This window comes from Carettochelys insculpta, chromosome 1 (genome assembly GCF_033958435.1).
Source record: "Carettochelys insculpta isolate YL-2023 chromosome 1, ASM3395843v1, whole genome shotgun sequence".
Classification (NCBI taxonomy): Eukaryota; Metazoa; Chordata; order Testudines; family Carettochelyidae; genus Carettochelys; species Carettochelys insculpta.
Window position 1 is genome coordinate 66058560 of NC_134137.1, and position 16456 is coordinate 66075015.

General features: G+C 44.5%; 1 long non-coding RNA gene across 1 annotated transcript in view; it reads left to right on the forward strand.

Moving 5' to 3' along the window:
* The window catches only part of LOC142005154 (uncharacterized), a 47422-nt gene extending 39264 nt beyond the window's left edge, over nt 1–8158 (forward strand). Inside the window, exons 3-5 of the long non-coding RNA XR_012643086.1 lie at nt 1046–1134; nt 3680–3766; nt 7978–8158. This is a non-coding gene — a long non-coding RNA (uncharacterized LOC142005154). The remainder of the gene's footprint in view (nt 1–1045; nt 1135–3679; nt 3767–7977) is intronic.
* Nucleotides 8159–16456: the final 8298 nt, after the last annotated feature.

Consider the following 16456-nt stretch of genomic DNA (forward strand, 5'->3'; position numbering starts at 1 on the left):
AGTACAGCCCCGACAGTGCCTTGCCCACCCCTAACTGCTGTCCCATGGAGTGATAGGAGTCCGGGGTGGCCGGGATCGCGACCCGTTTCTCCAGGGTGAGGGCTGACCGCATGCAGGTGTCCTGGTGCCAGAGTGTGGGGGTGAGCCAGTGGCAGATCTCGTCGAAGTTCTGCAGACACCTTTCCTTGCCCCACTCCCCTAGCACCACGCGCTCCCAGCAGTCAATGTTGCTGGGGTGGGTCCAGAGGCGTCGCAGTACCCCAGGGGGGCACCTGGCGGTGTCCTGGGTGGGGGAGCCCCACGGCCCCAGGGGGACCACCGAGCCACCCAATGAGATTGGGTGCAGCTGCGGCAATGGTGCACAGCACTGCCAGCAAGGCGTCCATGATGAGGGTGTCCTCCTGCAGGAGCTGTCACTGGGCCTCCATGGTGGCCATGGGTGGGCTCTGCCGGGCTGGGACAGGCTGGGCAGCACTTGGCTCGTGCGGAGGGGAGGGTAGAGGGAGGGGCCTTTTAAAGGAGGCGGCTGGCTGTGACCCCGGAAGGGCTTGTCGGCCATGGGACCCTGTCCGCGGCGTTTCCTGACTCCCTTCTTTCAAAAGAGGGCTTGGAGCCGTGTGGACGCTCTCTTTCGAAAGACCTGCAGCGGCACTTCAAAACAGCAGATCGAAATGCTGATTCGATAATGGCAGCGGGTGCTCCCTTTCAGCAGCTGCTATTTCGACTGCCAAACTTCCATTTTTGCCCTTTTGAACGGGCGCTCACAGGTAGACCCAGCTATAATGTTCTGGTATCCCGAGATATTCTGAGACTCCTGCACTGGCCTGGCTTTTCATTGCACCAATCGCAACAACCACTTTGTGAAATAAATTCTGAAAGACATAGAGTTTATTCAGTGTTTACCAGGAAAGCACTGTTTAGACTGAATGAATGTTCACTGTCTGGGAAAAGAAATGTCAAATGAGTTTGTACCCTATTCTCAGCTCTTTTGTTCAAAGTGAAAGTTAACAACAGTTCTTCAGTGTTTTGTGCTAAACTTTTTCAGGGCATGAAGTCTGGGATTTTCCAGGAAAGCTGGAGGGGAGTTACACGTCCCGAATCTGTTGACATTCTACCAGAGCTGGATGCCCTTAGGTGATTTGACAATCTCAAGCTCTGTTACTGGAAAAACCTCCTCCATTCTCAGAAATATGTCCAGTTGCTGCTGAGTCAGAGACTGGCAGGAGAAGCAACTTGGGTTTGTTTTTTTTCAAATAAAAGGTTCATAGATGCATAGTCTATGCCCATGCTGCAGTTCAACACCTGCGGCTGGCCTGTGTCAGCTGTCTCAGGCTCACGGGCCATCGCCTGGCTATAGGAGTATTTAGTTGCAGCGCTAGATGCTTGGTCTTGGGCGGGAGCTTCAGGATTCAGGAACCAGTCACCCAAATCCAAATGTCTACACCACACTTAAACAGCTCCTTTGGCTGTGTCTACCCATGCCACCTTCTTTTAGAGGGGGCGTGTTAATGAGGCAGTTCGGAAGATGCTAATGAGGCACTGACATGAATATGCAGTGGCTCATTAGCATAATGACGGCTGTCCGCGATTCAAAAGTTCTGCTTTTGGAATGCACACCACCCGTGTGGCTAGGGTCCTTGTGAAAGGACCCCCGCTGACTTCCAAAACCCCTTCTTCTTATCTGGTTTTAGGAAGAAGGGTCCTTTGAAGTCAGTGGGTCCTTTCAAAAGGCCTCCATCTACACAGGTGATGTGTGTTCTGAAAGCAGCACTTTTGAATCATGTGCAGCTGCTATTATGCTAATGAGGCACTGCATATTCATGTCAGTGCTTCATTAGCATCTTCCATACTGCCTCGTTACCATGCAAAGACACAGCTTGTGAGCATTAGTTGGCTGACGTGGGCCAGCCTCAGGTGTTTAACTACAATGTAGACTTACCTGTAGATTCTAAGGCCAGAAGGGACCATTGTGATCATTTCCAGGGGTTCCCAGCCTATGGGTTGGGACCCAAACATGGGTCATGATTAGATTCGTTAAGTGTTGCCAGCAGGTTGAAGCTGCATGTGGCTCTTAAAAGAGCCACGTGCAGCTCCTTAATGCTGACACATCTGGCAGCTCTCTCCACCAATGCAGAAGCAATTATGCATTGCAAAGACAGCTTCTCCACCTTTGATACTCATAGTCATCCCAGGCAAGCCACTTCAGAAATTCTTGCAGTCAGTAAGTTCCCCTGCTTCCTGCCCTTCTGTTCTATGTAGCTGATTTGTCAGTTTTCATTTTTGTTTTTATCTCCCTCCAGTCTCTGAGTGTGACTCCCTCCACCCAGCCTCTGAAAGTAACCCCCGGCCCCTACAGCCCCTGAGTGTTACTCAGCCAGCCCCTCCAGCCTCTGAGTATAACCCTGGCTCCTGCAGTCCCTGAGTGTGACCCCCCCAGCCCTTGAGTGTGATTCCCACCCCCCAGACTCTCCAGCCTCTGAGTGTGGGGTTTAAGCTGGGGGAGCAGGCAGGGGAAGTGGTTTGAGGCTGAGGGTCTTTCCCCCACCACAACTCAAATCAACTATAATACTAAAATAATAATAAACTATAATAAATAGTGTTATTATTAATGTATTTTCCCTTTTTCTATGAGATAACTACTGAGTATATAAACATGAGGGAGCACAATTTTACATTCTTGCCATCAGCTCATGGGAATAAGGGGACTTCGAAGTAGGCAGGGTCCTTTCGAAAAGGAGCCCCGTCGGGACGAGACGTGCGGTGGCGAGGCGCGTCAATTTCGAAGTGCTGCGGCCGCCCGCATGCTAATGAAGCACTGAATATGCATTTCAGCGCTTCCTTAGTAAACTTCGAAATGGCCATTTGTGTGGCCATTTCAAAGTTTGGGGCTCGTGTAGACGTAGCTGTAGTGAAGTAGTTTTTCCTAATTTCCAACCTATACCTTTCCCTTTGTAACTTTACACCATTGCTGTTTGTTCTGCCATCTGACACCACCGAGAACAGTTTCCCTCCAACCTCTTTTGAGCCCTGCCACCCCTTCAGGAAGTTGAAGGCTGCTATTAAATCACCCCTTGGTCTTCTCTTCTGTAATCTAAATAAGCCCAGATCCCTCAGCCTATCCTCATAGGTCATGTGCTCTGGCCCCTTAATTGTTTTCATTGCCCTCCACTGAACCTGCTCCAGCACATCCACATCCTTTCTATACTGGGGGGCCCAAAACTGCATGCAATACTCCAGATGTGGCCTCACCAGTGCTGAATAGAGGGGAACAACAACATCTCTAGATTTGCTCCTAATGCACCCCAACATGCCAATAGCCTTTTTGGCTACAAGAGCACACTGTTTACTCATACCCAGCCTTTTATCCACCATAATCCCTAAGTCCTTTTCCACTGTACTGCTGCTGAGCCAGTCGGTCCCCAGCCTATAACAATGCTTGGGATTCTTCTGTCCCAAGTGCAGGACTCTACATTTCTCCTTTTTAACCACATTTCTTTTGGCCCAATTCTCTAATTTATCCGGGTCACTCTGGCTCTTATCTCTACCCCCAACATATCTACCTGTCCCTCTAGCTTGGTGTCATCTGCAAACTTGCTGAGGGTACAATCCAGGTCATTAATGAAGATGTTGAACCCTGGCCCCCAGAACTGAGCCTTCAGCTGATTATTTACCATTTCAGAGTCACTTTTCCACAAAGCCATAGAATCCTAGGTCTGGAAGAGACCTCCAGAAATCATCAAGTCCTCCCAGGACAGACCCTCATTTTGTAAGTGTGGCCTGCATTCTTTATCTACGTTTCCATTTGGCTGTATGAAAATGTATATTGCTTGCTCACACCCACCTTTCCATTCTGTATCAGTGACCTGCCTTCTTCACTATTTACCACTCCCCCAATTTTTGTGTCACACACTAATTTTAGCAGGGATGATTTTATGGTTTTATCCGGATCAAAAATGTTAACTAGTGTAGGGCCAAGAACCAATCCTTGTGGGGCCCTGCTGGAAACAGACTCACTTGATGATGAGTCCCCGTTTACAGTTCCATTTATGAGACCAATAAGTTGGCCGTTTTGAGACCTCACTGTTAGACCTCTAACAGCAACGAAGGGTCCTGTGGCACCTTATAGACTAACAGAAAAGTTCTGAGCATGAGCTTTCGTGAGCACAGACCAGCATCTGATGAAGTGAGTCTGTGCTCACGAAAGCTCAAGCTCAAAACTTTTCTGTTAGTCTATAAGGTGCCACAGGACCCTTCGTTGCTGCTACAGATCCAGACTAACACGGCCACCCCTCCGATACTGCTAGACCTCGTGGCTATATAAAACGTGGCCACATATTTCTGTCAATTTTGAGTTTAAAAATATGGTAGTTTAAATTATAGCTCACCGGGGGAGAAGCCTCCAGTGAATTATTTAGTCCTGCTTCTCCCACGAGCAAACCAGTGTGTGTAAAAAGAGCACCTGAGCAGCACCTGTTTTGTGTATTCTCTACAATGGACTTTCATAGTAGCTGTCTTTCCCTACCACTTTTTGAATTGCTGATTGCAGTGAAACAGAAGTGCTGTCACTTCCATTGCCTCTTTGCTCTCACTCTGCTCCCACAAGGATAACAGAAGCATCCTACACTATGTGGGCTCTTTTTGGTTTGGAAATCTCACAAATCTGCACAGTTCACCTTTATTTCTTCAGTACTTATTACTTATTGCTAGGTAAGAACACTTGCTACCCTCAGTAGTCCTGTTGACCGCAGGGGAGCCTCACGCAGCGGTATGCACTCAATAAAGTAAGGAAGGCTTGTGTGAGGGCTGCCTTTTTTGGCCCACATACTGGGAACTGAATCAGGGGACCTCTGGAGCTGAAACCTTGAGCTGCTATAGCTGTAGGGAAGGCAGCGCTCTGGTGGGACTTGGAGCTGTAACAAATGATAGTCACAGAGGGGAACCTGTAATGTGTACTCACCCACCAGTGGGTTGCCTTTGTGGATTAGGGAATTAAATGCATTGGGCTGAGGGGAAAAGGTAGGGAGGCAGGAAATGGAGAAGACCGAGAGGAGGACAAATGTTAATGAATGACAAGTTCCTGGCTGGGATGACTTAGTGGGGGGTTGATCCTGCTTGAAGCAGGGGGCTGGACTAGATGACCTCCTGAGGTCCCTTCCAGCCCTAGGATTCTGTGATTCTATGAATGTTACAAGTTCCAGATCAGCTGCTATGTTCAAACTCTCCATTGCTTTCTAGAGCAAAAGATTTCAGATTTTCCCATTAATTATTCTTTCTTATAAGAATTATTATTGTTAATTTAACTCTTGGTTATACAGAGGACTGAAAATAAGAGTCCCTTCCCTAAAGGAGCTTATAATATAAAGCAGTGAACAAGTCCTAGGGAGATCTGGAATATACTAATTTAGGAGGAAAGTTTGTTTGCTTTTTATGTTGCAGTGAGATCCTGACAGATACACATGCGCATTTGTGGGGCTCATAGAAGCAGTGAGGTCTCAGAAGGAAACCAAGTGAGGAGATGTGGATGCAGCAGGGAGGGCATTCCAGGAGTACAGGGAAGCCTAGGGAGGAGAGGAAGAAGTGAACGTAGGGAGGAGATGTAAATAGTGAAGAGGGTGACAGCAAGAAAACCAGAGACACAAGCCGGAGCAGAATTGCATTGGACAGCATCCCATCGCTAGCCATCCACCTGCAAATAATAACGGTCTCTGATTTGCCATTGTCCTTTGCTCTGTGCATTGTAAAGTGGTTGCAAAATGCTACTGAGTCAGAATGGTACCATTTTGCAACCATTGTTCCCTGCTGTGCAAGGCTTTGGAGAATCAGGCCCATGGGGAAAATCACCATGATCTTGTACTTTGGTAAACAACTACCAGCACTGGGATTCTCAACAAGTTTTCAGATGAAAGAAGCAAATTAATTTTTAACAGATCTAATTGCATTCTGCATGGACATGATCTAAAACATCTCCCAGCATATGGCAGCAATAAAACCAACTTTGTAAGACTGGGAGAGTGGTGCGAACATTACTAGAATCAGGCATGGAAAATAACATCTGAGTCACCAGTTAAATCAAAAGGTTTCTTTTCAGCAGACCATGACAGTATTCATTTGACTCCTGTATTTTTACTATCCTTGTGCTGGCTCTAGCTGAGCACCAAGGGTCTGATTCTCCACTTCCTTAGCCCTTGTTTAGTTAGTTAGACCAGTGTGTGGTGAGTGTAAAGCATTGTCAAATCAGAAGTGTATCATTTTATGATTTATACCACAGGAACCCCTTGGTCAGGAGGACCCATTATACTGGGTGTATGCATAGCCAGTCTCAGTGCCAAAGAGCTTACAAGCTCTATAACCAAGACAGTGAGTGGGAGGAAGGCCGCACTAGTATCCCAGTTTTACAGGGGAAGAACCAAAGTAAAAGACTTTGTCCAAGGTCTCACACAAGCAATGTGATGGAAACAAAGCCAGATGTCTTGAGGCTACAGCCTTAACTACAAGCCCATCCATCTGTGTTACACTCACTTCAAATAAAAAAGCAGTCCAGTAGCACTTTAAAGACTAACAAAATAATTTATTAGATGAGCTTTCATGGGACAGACCCACTTCTTCAGACACGTGGTTTGAAACGGGGTGCAAATTTTCTGGGACATTATAGGGGCTCTTTGGCATACTTGTTTTAATCTAATTCTTGACACACACACACACACACCTCCGGCTCCTCTGCTCTCTGATTTGCTCACCTTGATAATTTTTTTCTGATTTGTCAACTTTGATTACTGTTTTTGGTTCTCTGTGCCTTAAATATTGAGTCTGTTCTGGTCTGGCTATGGTCTGAAGAAGTGGGTCTGTCCCACGAAAGCTCACCTAATAAACTATTGTGTTAGTCTTTAAAGTGCTACTTGACTGCTTTTTGTTTTGATAGTATATGGACTAGCACGGCTCCCTCTCTGTCACTTTAAATAAGTATAAATGGCAGCAAAGAATCAGGCTCAAGCTATGAATGTCCATGGGAAATGTCTCACATCAGCAGGGCTCAGCTTGAGGCTATATATTGCTGACACTGCCTGCTTTGGCCCACCAGATCAAGGCTCTGTCTCAGGCCTCAGGGCTTGTCTACATGGAGCTGTAGTGTGCTCTACAGGGTGTGAATGGCAGATTGTACTAATGTGCTCTAACAGCTCCATGTAAATTCAATTGGGAGGAACTACAATGTACCTATTTTGGGGTTAAAATAGTCCCATTTGAAGTGGGACTACAGCAACAAAAACAAGGTACCTCTTAGTTCACACCAGCAGGGTTTACACAGGGACAGTTAGTGAACAACACATTAGAATGCACTTACAGTTCATATCTCTGTAGGGATAATTGACAGCACTCTGTGGACAAGCCCTAAGTATACTGCAGAAATAGTTAAAAATGGCATATTGTATCAGACCAATGGTCTGCTTACCCCAGTACCCTGTCTTCTGACACCGGCCAATAAACAGAACAGGGAACTCCGCAAGTGATTCTCCCTCTACCATCCCCTCCCAAAATAACAGGAGCTCTGTCATATGAAAGGAGGGGGAAAATACAAGGACTAAATTTGATTCCTCTTTCACCAGTGTGACTCCATTGAATTTAGCATAGTTACATGAGATTTATATTGGAGTATGTGATACCTGTACCAGAAACAAGTACTCTTTTGTCATTAGAGCTGCTTGAAAAAATTCTGGCCAATCAGTATTCCATTGCAAAATGCTGATTCGGTGAAAGCCAAACATTTCACAGAAATATGTCAATTTTGTGAATAATATTTTCTCAAAGAAAAATGAAAGTTTTTTTTTAAAAGGTCTAAATGGAAGGTTTACACCTTTTGTTTCAAAATACAATTTTTTAATGTTATGTTTTTATATATTTTATAGAATGTTACAACATTTTAATAGACGAAAAAAAATTTCTACAACTTCATTTCATGAGAAATCTTTTGTTCTGTTTCAGGTTTTGTTGCTGTTTCAGGATGGCAAAAATTTAAAAATCACTGATTTTCCAATAAAATAAAAAAACAGTTCTCAGATCTCTGTAGAAGGTATTTTACACAAATAAGCAAAAAGCCCTGCTGCACCCAACCCTGCCAACTCTCATTGAAGTCAGCAGGCCTACTGTGTTTGGAACAAGTGAATCTGTTCAGTATCTGTCCGGTTACGAAATGATGATATGTTCAAGAATAAGTATGAAAAGTCAAGTTAGAAGACATATTGCTGAATAATAATAATAATTAATAATAAATAGTGCTGACCCAAAGAAGAACTCTATGTACCTCAATAATTTGTGTCCTTCACCAACAGAAATTGGTCCAGTAAAAGATATTACCTAAACTCCTTGTTTCTTGCAAATAACCAATCAGTGCAGACCATGGCAAATTGTGTTACTGTTATGACAGCTAGTTCTGAATATTGCAGTGTTTCCAATGATCACAAATGGATCTTGAGTCCCCAAATAGCCAGTGTTAGAGACTCAGCTCCAGCAGTGAGGCTATTATGTGAGATTCCCAGATGTCTTTCCTTTCCTTTAAGTATGCATAACAAGCTGTGTGCTTTGTAAGGGCTACGGGAATCTGGGAGCAGCCAGTCCTGCTCTAGGGAGAAGCTTATCAGGTGGTGCACAGAATCATGGGTCCCTGCTGGGCAGTGTCAGGTAAGTGGGCCTAAGGACTGCCAGCTAGGGGAGGTCAAGGAAGACCTCACTCCATTAGGGAGACTGGGACCAGGGGAAGGCTAGGAGAATGCATTGCAGTAACTACAGTCCAGGCTGGGGGCAGTGTAGTGGAGGGTTGACAGGGGGAAGCAGGCAGGCTGGAAGTCATGGCTACAAAACTGCCAGAAGCCATAGGACCCAGAACCTGTGTTAGGAAAAGACCACTGCTTTAGGTTTTTAGTCAGGGCTGGCAAGAGAAGGGCAAAGGGGGAGTCACAGTACCAAGGGCCAGAGTTCTGGGGTTCCCCAAAATGGCTGTATCATCTGTGTAAGTGGAGAGAAATGGAAGGGGTTGTGGTTACAATAAACATGTTGTACCAGGCCCCCAAATGTATCTCAATGGGCCCGTTTCACTGCATATTTTTCTTCTTTTATATCGGGCAATTAACTAGGCTGTCCTCTACAACCGGTTCTTTCCTGAGATCACCCATACCAAATCTAAAATGGCTTCACCTCCTCTTGGTTCGAGGACTATGTGGTGAAGAAATCTGTCAGCTATCACATTCAGGAAAATCGGGCCCCTATTATTATTAATAGTACTTGTCCTCCAATCTATCTCTGGACAGCTAAAGTCTCCTATAATCTCACAATTCTCAGGAGTATTTATGTCATTGAAATATTAAAGAGGTGTCCCTCCATATCCGAATCATATGCTTGAGATTTGTAGCATTCTCCAAGCACTATCTGACGGGAGCCTCTTGTAGCTTTCTTCCCAAAGTAATTTTGACCAAAACTAGACTCTTTCCTTTAAGTCTTATTTCTTTGCATCTACTTCATCATTGCCATACAATGATAGTCCACCACCTTTACCTTACCTCCCAGAAAGCACATACCCTTCAATACCTGTACTCCAGTCATGACTACTGTTCCCCTCTGTTTCTGTTAGCCCCATCATATCTGATTTCACTTCCTGCACCAGTTGTTTCTAGCTCATCAGTGATGAAGTAATTAAATCCAGCTGCAAAAGACCTTTTTTATTCCCATTCTTTCTATTAATCATGCAACTGTGTCTTTAATTTATTGATCTCACCTTTCAGATCTCTGTTTTCTTGTACGAACTGTTCTGGTGACATCCATTTGCCGTCTCCTCCTGCTCCTCTGCCCTGACTCATTCCACAACCTCCCTAGTTCCAGCCTCAGCCTTATGACTATGTGTTTTCCCCCATGAAGAAGTCATGGCTGCTCTTGCTTAAGGTGGTCTCTTAGCTTGTACAGTCTGTTCTATACAGTCAATCCTTCACTTTAAGTAAAGTGACAAGATAGCATATGTAATAAATTGGGATCCTTTTTTTTTTCAGGGCAAGAACTGGGGGAGTTGAGTACATGAGGTTTTTAAAAAAAATTAAAAATAGAACATGAATATAAGCCTGCCTTCTACTGTAGGTCATGCCACTCTCAGCTTTCAGCATCAGGAGTCTCATACTTCCTGGATGACTTGGCCATGTGCATAATGTTCTTTCTGCCAAACACATGAGTGTACAATTGCTTGCAACTCACGTTGAAATTAATTTTACTTGGGTTTCTGCTCAGTATTGTTTCAAGTCACCATGTCAGTCCACACACCCTTCATAATCAAAAACAACCTCTGTATAAGCATTGCAAACTATTAGAGCACTAATTCCAAATCTGAAGAAGTGGGTCTGTCCCACAAAAGCACATCATCAAATAAATTGGTTTGTTAGTCTTTAAAGTGCTACAGGACCGCTTTTTTTTTTTTTTTGTATAATGATACAGATGAACAAGGCTACCTCTCTGTGACTATTAGAGAGCATGAATGAAACCAGCTTCTTCATGTTAGAAAGATTAGCACCATCTCCCTACTGTGGAGCACAGAGTCCCCCCAATGATTTTTTCCGCAACGCCCAGTCCTTGACAATTTCTCAGACAGCACAAAGCTCATTGTAGAGCTCATCCAGGTCATAGTATTCTGGAGAGTTGCTGTTTTCACAGCTGCAGCCACATCCCTGACTGCTAGCTCCGTCTCTCGGTTGGCATTAATGTTGTACAAGTTGTACAAGTGGCCAAAGTCAAACCACTTTACCAGATAGTTGACAGAAACATCATAAACTTTGGCAAAGTGGTGAAGAACTTTTGAAGAGTGAGGCGTCGTTCCAATGAATGCATTCTCAACTTCCTGACTGAAGATTTGGTCCTTGTTTTTTGCCCTGGCTTCATTTGGAGACCATTCATTACGGCACATGCATGACACCTAGATGTGGATCGCTGTCCCATGTAGTGCTATCAAGACCACTTACAAAGAATGGGTAGCAGGTTCAATACTAATAAAAGAAAATTTTTCTTCACACAGTGCACAGTCAACCTGTGGAACTCCTTACCAGAGGATGCTGTGAAGGCCAGGACTCTAAAAGAGTTTAAAAAAGAGCTCGATAAATATTTGGAGGTTAGGTCCATAGATGGCTATTAGCAAGGAGTAAGGTATGGTGCCTAGCCTTTTGTTGAAGGCGGGAGATGGATGGCAGGAGACAAATCGCTTGATCATTGTCTTCACTTCACCTCTTCTGGGGCACCTGGCATTGGCTACTGTCGGCAGACAGGATACTGGGCTAGATGGACCTTTGGTCTGACCCAGTATGGCCGTTCTTATGTTCTTATGAAAAAAAACCGAGCGTCGTCTACAATCTTAGCTGACAGGCAGCTGGCTTTTAGCTCAACTCTAGAGGCTCATGCACGAAGGTCTAGAGGTCCCAGCATTTCCGTGTAGAGCATGCTTTCACAGAACACTTTTGCTGTGTCTACAAGCGCTGCTTCTTCTGGAAGCAGCACGCTAATGAGCTATCCAGAATATGCTAATGAGGCATGGATGCAAATGTTCTGTGCCTCATTAGCATATTGGCATGTGGTTTGGAGTCCAGAAGAAGCTCTTCCAGACTCCAAAGTACTCGTGCAGACGCACAACCCACGGGGATCTTCCAGAACGAGGAGGAAAATTTTGTGGAAGAAGGGGCTGCTGGAAGGATGGTTTCCTGCTGGAAGATTCCCCTGGGCCATGCGTCTGCATGTGTACTTTGGAGTCCAGAAGAGCTTCTTCTGGACTCCAAACCACATGCCAATATGCTAATGAGCACAGAAAATTTGCATCCATGCCTCATTAGCATATTCTGGATAGCTCATTAGCGTGCTGCTTCCGGAAGAAGCGGCACATGTAGACACAGCCTTTAAGTACATTCTGTGGAAAAGAAGTGAACCTCAACACTGCTAGTTTCCTGACTTCCTTCACCAGGCTCATTCTCTGCCAACAAGAGGCCACACACTCTGTGGACATTCATCACTGCCCAGAGAAACAAAAGAGCTCTTGACAGCTTGCCATGCGTTAACTAGTCTGTTGACAGCTGAGAAAAGACTCAGCCAATGTGTTGAGACGCGATGTAACAAAGCAGCATCTCAATGGCCACAAACTCAAACATGTCCATCTGCACGGTCACTCTCTGACCTGAACTGCTAAAGTGATTAAACGTCTTAATCACCAGTGACTCAATATCCACTTTTAGAGCATTGCCTGCATGTTTCACTGCATTAGGCAAAATATGGGCTGGGAAGTGGGCAGGTAAATTATTTTAACTATTCTTTTTCAGAGTCTGGCATATGTATTTCCATATGCCTTAATTAGTGTTCAAATTGGCCACACAAATGGAAAAGACTTTGTCTAAATCCAGTTTGGAAACTGTAAGTGTTTGAAGGAGAGTGTTGGTTATTGACTGTAGTTTTCCCACTTTCTCCACAAAAGTGTGCTCTTGATGCAATCCAGAGAGCAAACCTGCTCTCTAGCACTTGTAAATACGGTATTTTTGTCAGCTTCCTTTAATACCTCCTACTCCCAAAATTAATCTGGGGATTTTGATTTGATCAGTTCAACCAGGAATCATTAAAAGCTTGTGCTCCTAAATTTCCCTGTGCCCAGACTGCGTGCATGTTCAGTTCTGCTTCCATCTACTTTATTCCACAATGACCAATCTGGAGGTGGTAAAGGAGTGTGGGGAAGCAGTTAGTTCACAGACCCTCTAGTCTAATGATCGCTTAATCAGCTGCAGCAATGCCAAAAGGAAATGAAGAGATGTCAAGCCATTTTCAAGAACCTTGTCCCAGGAGCTCAAAAGATCCACTGAAGGTTGTACACTGGAAATGCAATCTTTGGAATTCTAACCTCTTCTAGTTCCACCCACCTCTGTTTCCCCACCCTCTCCCAAAACAGTTTGATCACAGTTCCAGATAGCAGTGACCTGAATAATCTCAATACAGCCCTTGAAAATCTTCTTCAATGGACATCTGCAGCCTGACTGGGGCGAAATGGGAATCTACTTGAGAATGATTGAGGTTAAACAAATCTGGTGAAAGATATGCTTATGATTACTTCCAGCCTAAGAGTGCGGGGAATCTGGATTTCCCTGAATTACAAGAGAAGTCAAGGAAACAGAAAGTCATTACTAAACTGGAGATGGAACTGAATCAAAACCATAAACTCAACCATCCCCAAACTTCAAGCAAGTTCTGATCTGGTGAGTGATTTCTGCTTTGACCCCTGTTTCTGTCTTGGGCCAGACCAGAAGCCTGGATCCAAATTCCCCCTCATCCTTGGGGAAGTTTGGCTCTGGATCACATATGACATTTATAGCTTGGCTCCATTTTTTTTAAACCTTTTGAGTGGTTTCACCACTTCAAGGAGCCATCTTCTTTCACCACAGCAGGCAAAGCTAGAAAGCCAGTTCTGGCATTCAGCTATGTGAAGGAAGAGACAGACACTTAGACACCTGAGTAAAGCAAAGGAGAAACAGCAGGGCCAAGGATCTGATTCTGTGTTTATTGTGGGGACCGGGGACTTCAACTCAAACTTCTGAGGAACTCTTGAGAGGAAAAGATCTCTTTGTGGAGTCTTACTCAGGGCAAAGCACTACTGGTAGCTGGCAGAAGAGCAAAGAGCCTCTGGTCAGCACTTCACCTAACAAACCCCCTGTTAATACTTAACTAGCCTCAATAGCCAAGCACACTAGCCTTCAACTCATGGCTGGGAAAATTTCCTCTCCAGACCATCAGAAAAAACAAAGCTTGATATTTATATTTCTAAAGTAGAAAAACAGAAGAAAATGGCCCTTTCTAAAAGAAACTGTTCAACAAGTCTTTCGGATTCTCTTTAACCCCTCCCCTACAAAGCAGCAAAAGAGCCGATACATTTACTTTTCCTTTTGAAGATAACCATTAGCATACCCAAACAACATAGGGCTTTAATGTGAATTCCCCATACACAAAGGTTAGAGCCCACCATCAGAACAACACTAGCTTAGTTCTGTACCTACATAAACAGGACTGAAAAGCAGCAGCCTATGGGGAAAACCAATAGACTTGGCAGGTATGAAAGTGGTTTTTGTTAAAGGTACTTCACCAATGAGCTCTGGCATTGCTGCTAAGATTCCAGGGCTACTGCAAATTGATCATTAAGAATGAGTGAGGGATTGCCACGGGTCTCACTTCCCAAGATTGGATTTGATTGCCACTTATAACAGTAGGAGACATTTCATGAGACGGTCAACTGTGTGATAACGAGCTGATTACAAAACAGTGAGCTTTTTCCCTGGTGGAAAATGTTGACTTTTTGGTCAAAAAATTCAAAATCTGGCCAAAAAGATTTGGTTCTTAGGTGTTTGGTTTTCTACCTAAAAATTAATAGCTATCAAAGAAAGGGCTGTGGGATTTTGGTTGACAAACTAAAAACTGACAATTTTTGAGGGAAGGCAACACATTTAAAGAAAACTATCTTTTACTCAAAACTCAAATCTTCGTTAAAAATAGTTAGAAACCTTTGGCCGTCCTTCATCATTAGACATTTGACTTCAGCATATTTTTTCTTATTAGTTTGGTTGACTAAGGCTGGGTATACACTTGTCCCCATCTTCAAAGGGGGCATTGGTAATTAGGGCCATGGGAGATTACTAATGAAGTGATGTGGTGAATAAGTAGCCCTTCATTAGGCTAAAATTCCCCCGCGACAACTTTGAAGCATCAAACTTCAAAGTGCCAGCACTTTGAAGTGCCCACATAACCTCAAAGTCCCTTTTCTCCTCAAAATTTTGAGGCTGCATGTATGCAAGCACTTGGAAGTTTGACGTTTGAAGTTGCTGTGGGTGAAAATTAGCCTAATGAAGTGCTACTTATTCACAGCAGCACTTCATTAGTAATCTCCCATGGCCCTGATTACCATGCCCCCTTTGAAGTTGGGGGCAAGTGTAGACAAGCCCTAAGATTTTCAAGCATAAATCTCTGAATCAGTTGCTTCTGGGTCCTTAAGGTCTGCAAGAAATGAGACGTCAAACTGGGGAAGCTCAGAACATTCTCAACATGAGACCAATAGGGTTTTTCACAGTGGGCACTGAAAGGCAGCAAAAATCACTAACCACTCTTTAGAAAAAACGTTATTGATTATTTGCACTCCAAGACCACTAGTCAGGTTCACAGCCCTGTAGTGCTGGCACTAAGGTCATTGGGGTGCTGGATAGTGGTCCACTCACATGGATACAGTTGCAAGCTCTGACCCTAGATCGGGGTCATAACCTCAAGCCCTGGCGGCAGTCTGCAGCCTGAGGATTTCCACAATCCAGCCTGCATATGGCTGCCAAGATGAGATACACCCCCCACCCCGACTCCTGCCAGAGAGGGGTGCCTGCTGGCCCATGCCACCGACCCTGAGCTAAATTGCATTTGAGACCCCTTGCCCTAGATTAGGGCAACATTTGTGGATCCTGTGTTAGGGATCCAATCCTGCAAGATGTTAAGTGCTTCTTGGGAGTCAAAGCCACAGAGCACCTCTCAGAGGCACACGGCACCTTCCAGGATAAGAGCTAAGCTTTACCCTGTGAACCTTACCTTCACTTTGCCTTGATTTAGTCTTAATCCAGTGATTTAAACACAAGATCTTTCCACCAGCTTCTCCTCTCATTTTCCAAGATTTGGGTCCCAAGCTGCTGCTCTACCCTATCTTGCTCAGGCACTGGGAAATCTGAATGATGGGGTTGGGGTGTCTGTGTGTGATGTGCACTGGATCTAGACTTCTTCTGGGTGCAATACTTAATTCTTTCAGTTTTTTCTTGTCTCCATCATAGAGTTATTGGAAAACAGATGTGTATTAACAACATGATCGTTGCTTCAGCTTTCCGAGCAGAAATCAACACAATCCCTGTTTCTGTTTTTCTGTGTGTGTTTCCTGGAAAAGGCCGTTTGCTCAGAAAGGGCATCACCTTTCCATGAGGCAAAACATCTCACTGCCCAGCGCAGCAGCTCAAAGAAGATAATGTGATGTCGCTGGATGTGCCTTTGTAAGAAAACTTGGCAAGCGCTACACTGTTGACAACTGCTGGAGAGATCTTATGGAGAGATATTTGTGCTCACAAAGACCAAAGATACTTTTAATGGATTTAATTTTTCCAACAATGGATCTCATATTGCCAAAGCCACAAAAGACACTTTCTTACCAAGTGCTTGAGCTTGCTAGTGAAACGTGACCGTTTTTCAAATAACGATGGTGGACAATGTTAAGCCAAATATTAACTCTTCATATCATCTCTCTCAAGGCCTGTTGAAAGTACTGAATCATCAAGGGAAAAAAATCTCTGCTAGTTGCCAGCCACAGATGCCATTTATGTCATGTAAAAGGAACAAGGATTTCCATCGTGTCGGTCTGCACCAGAAAAGAGGGATCCATCCAATCAAAATATTT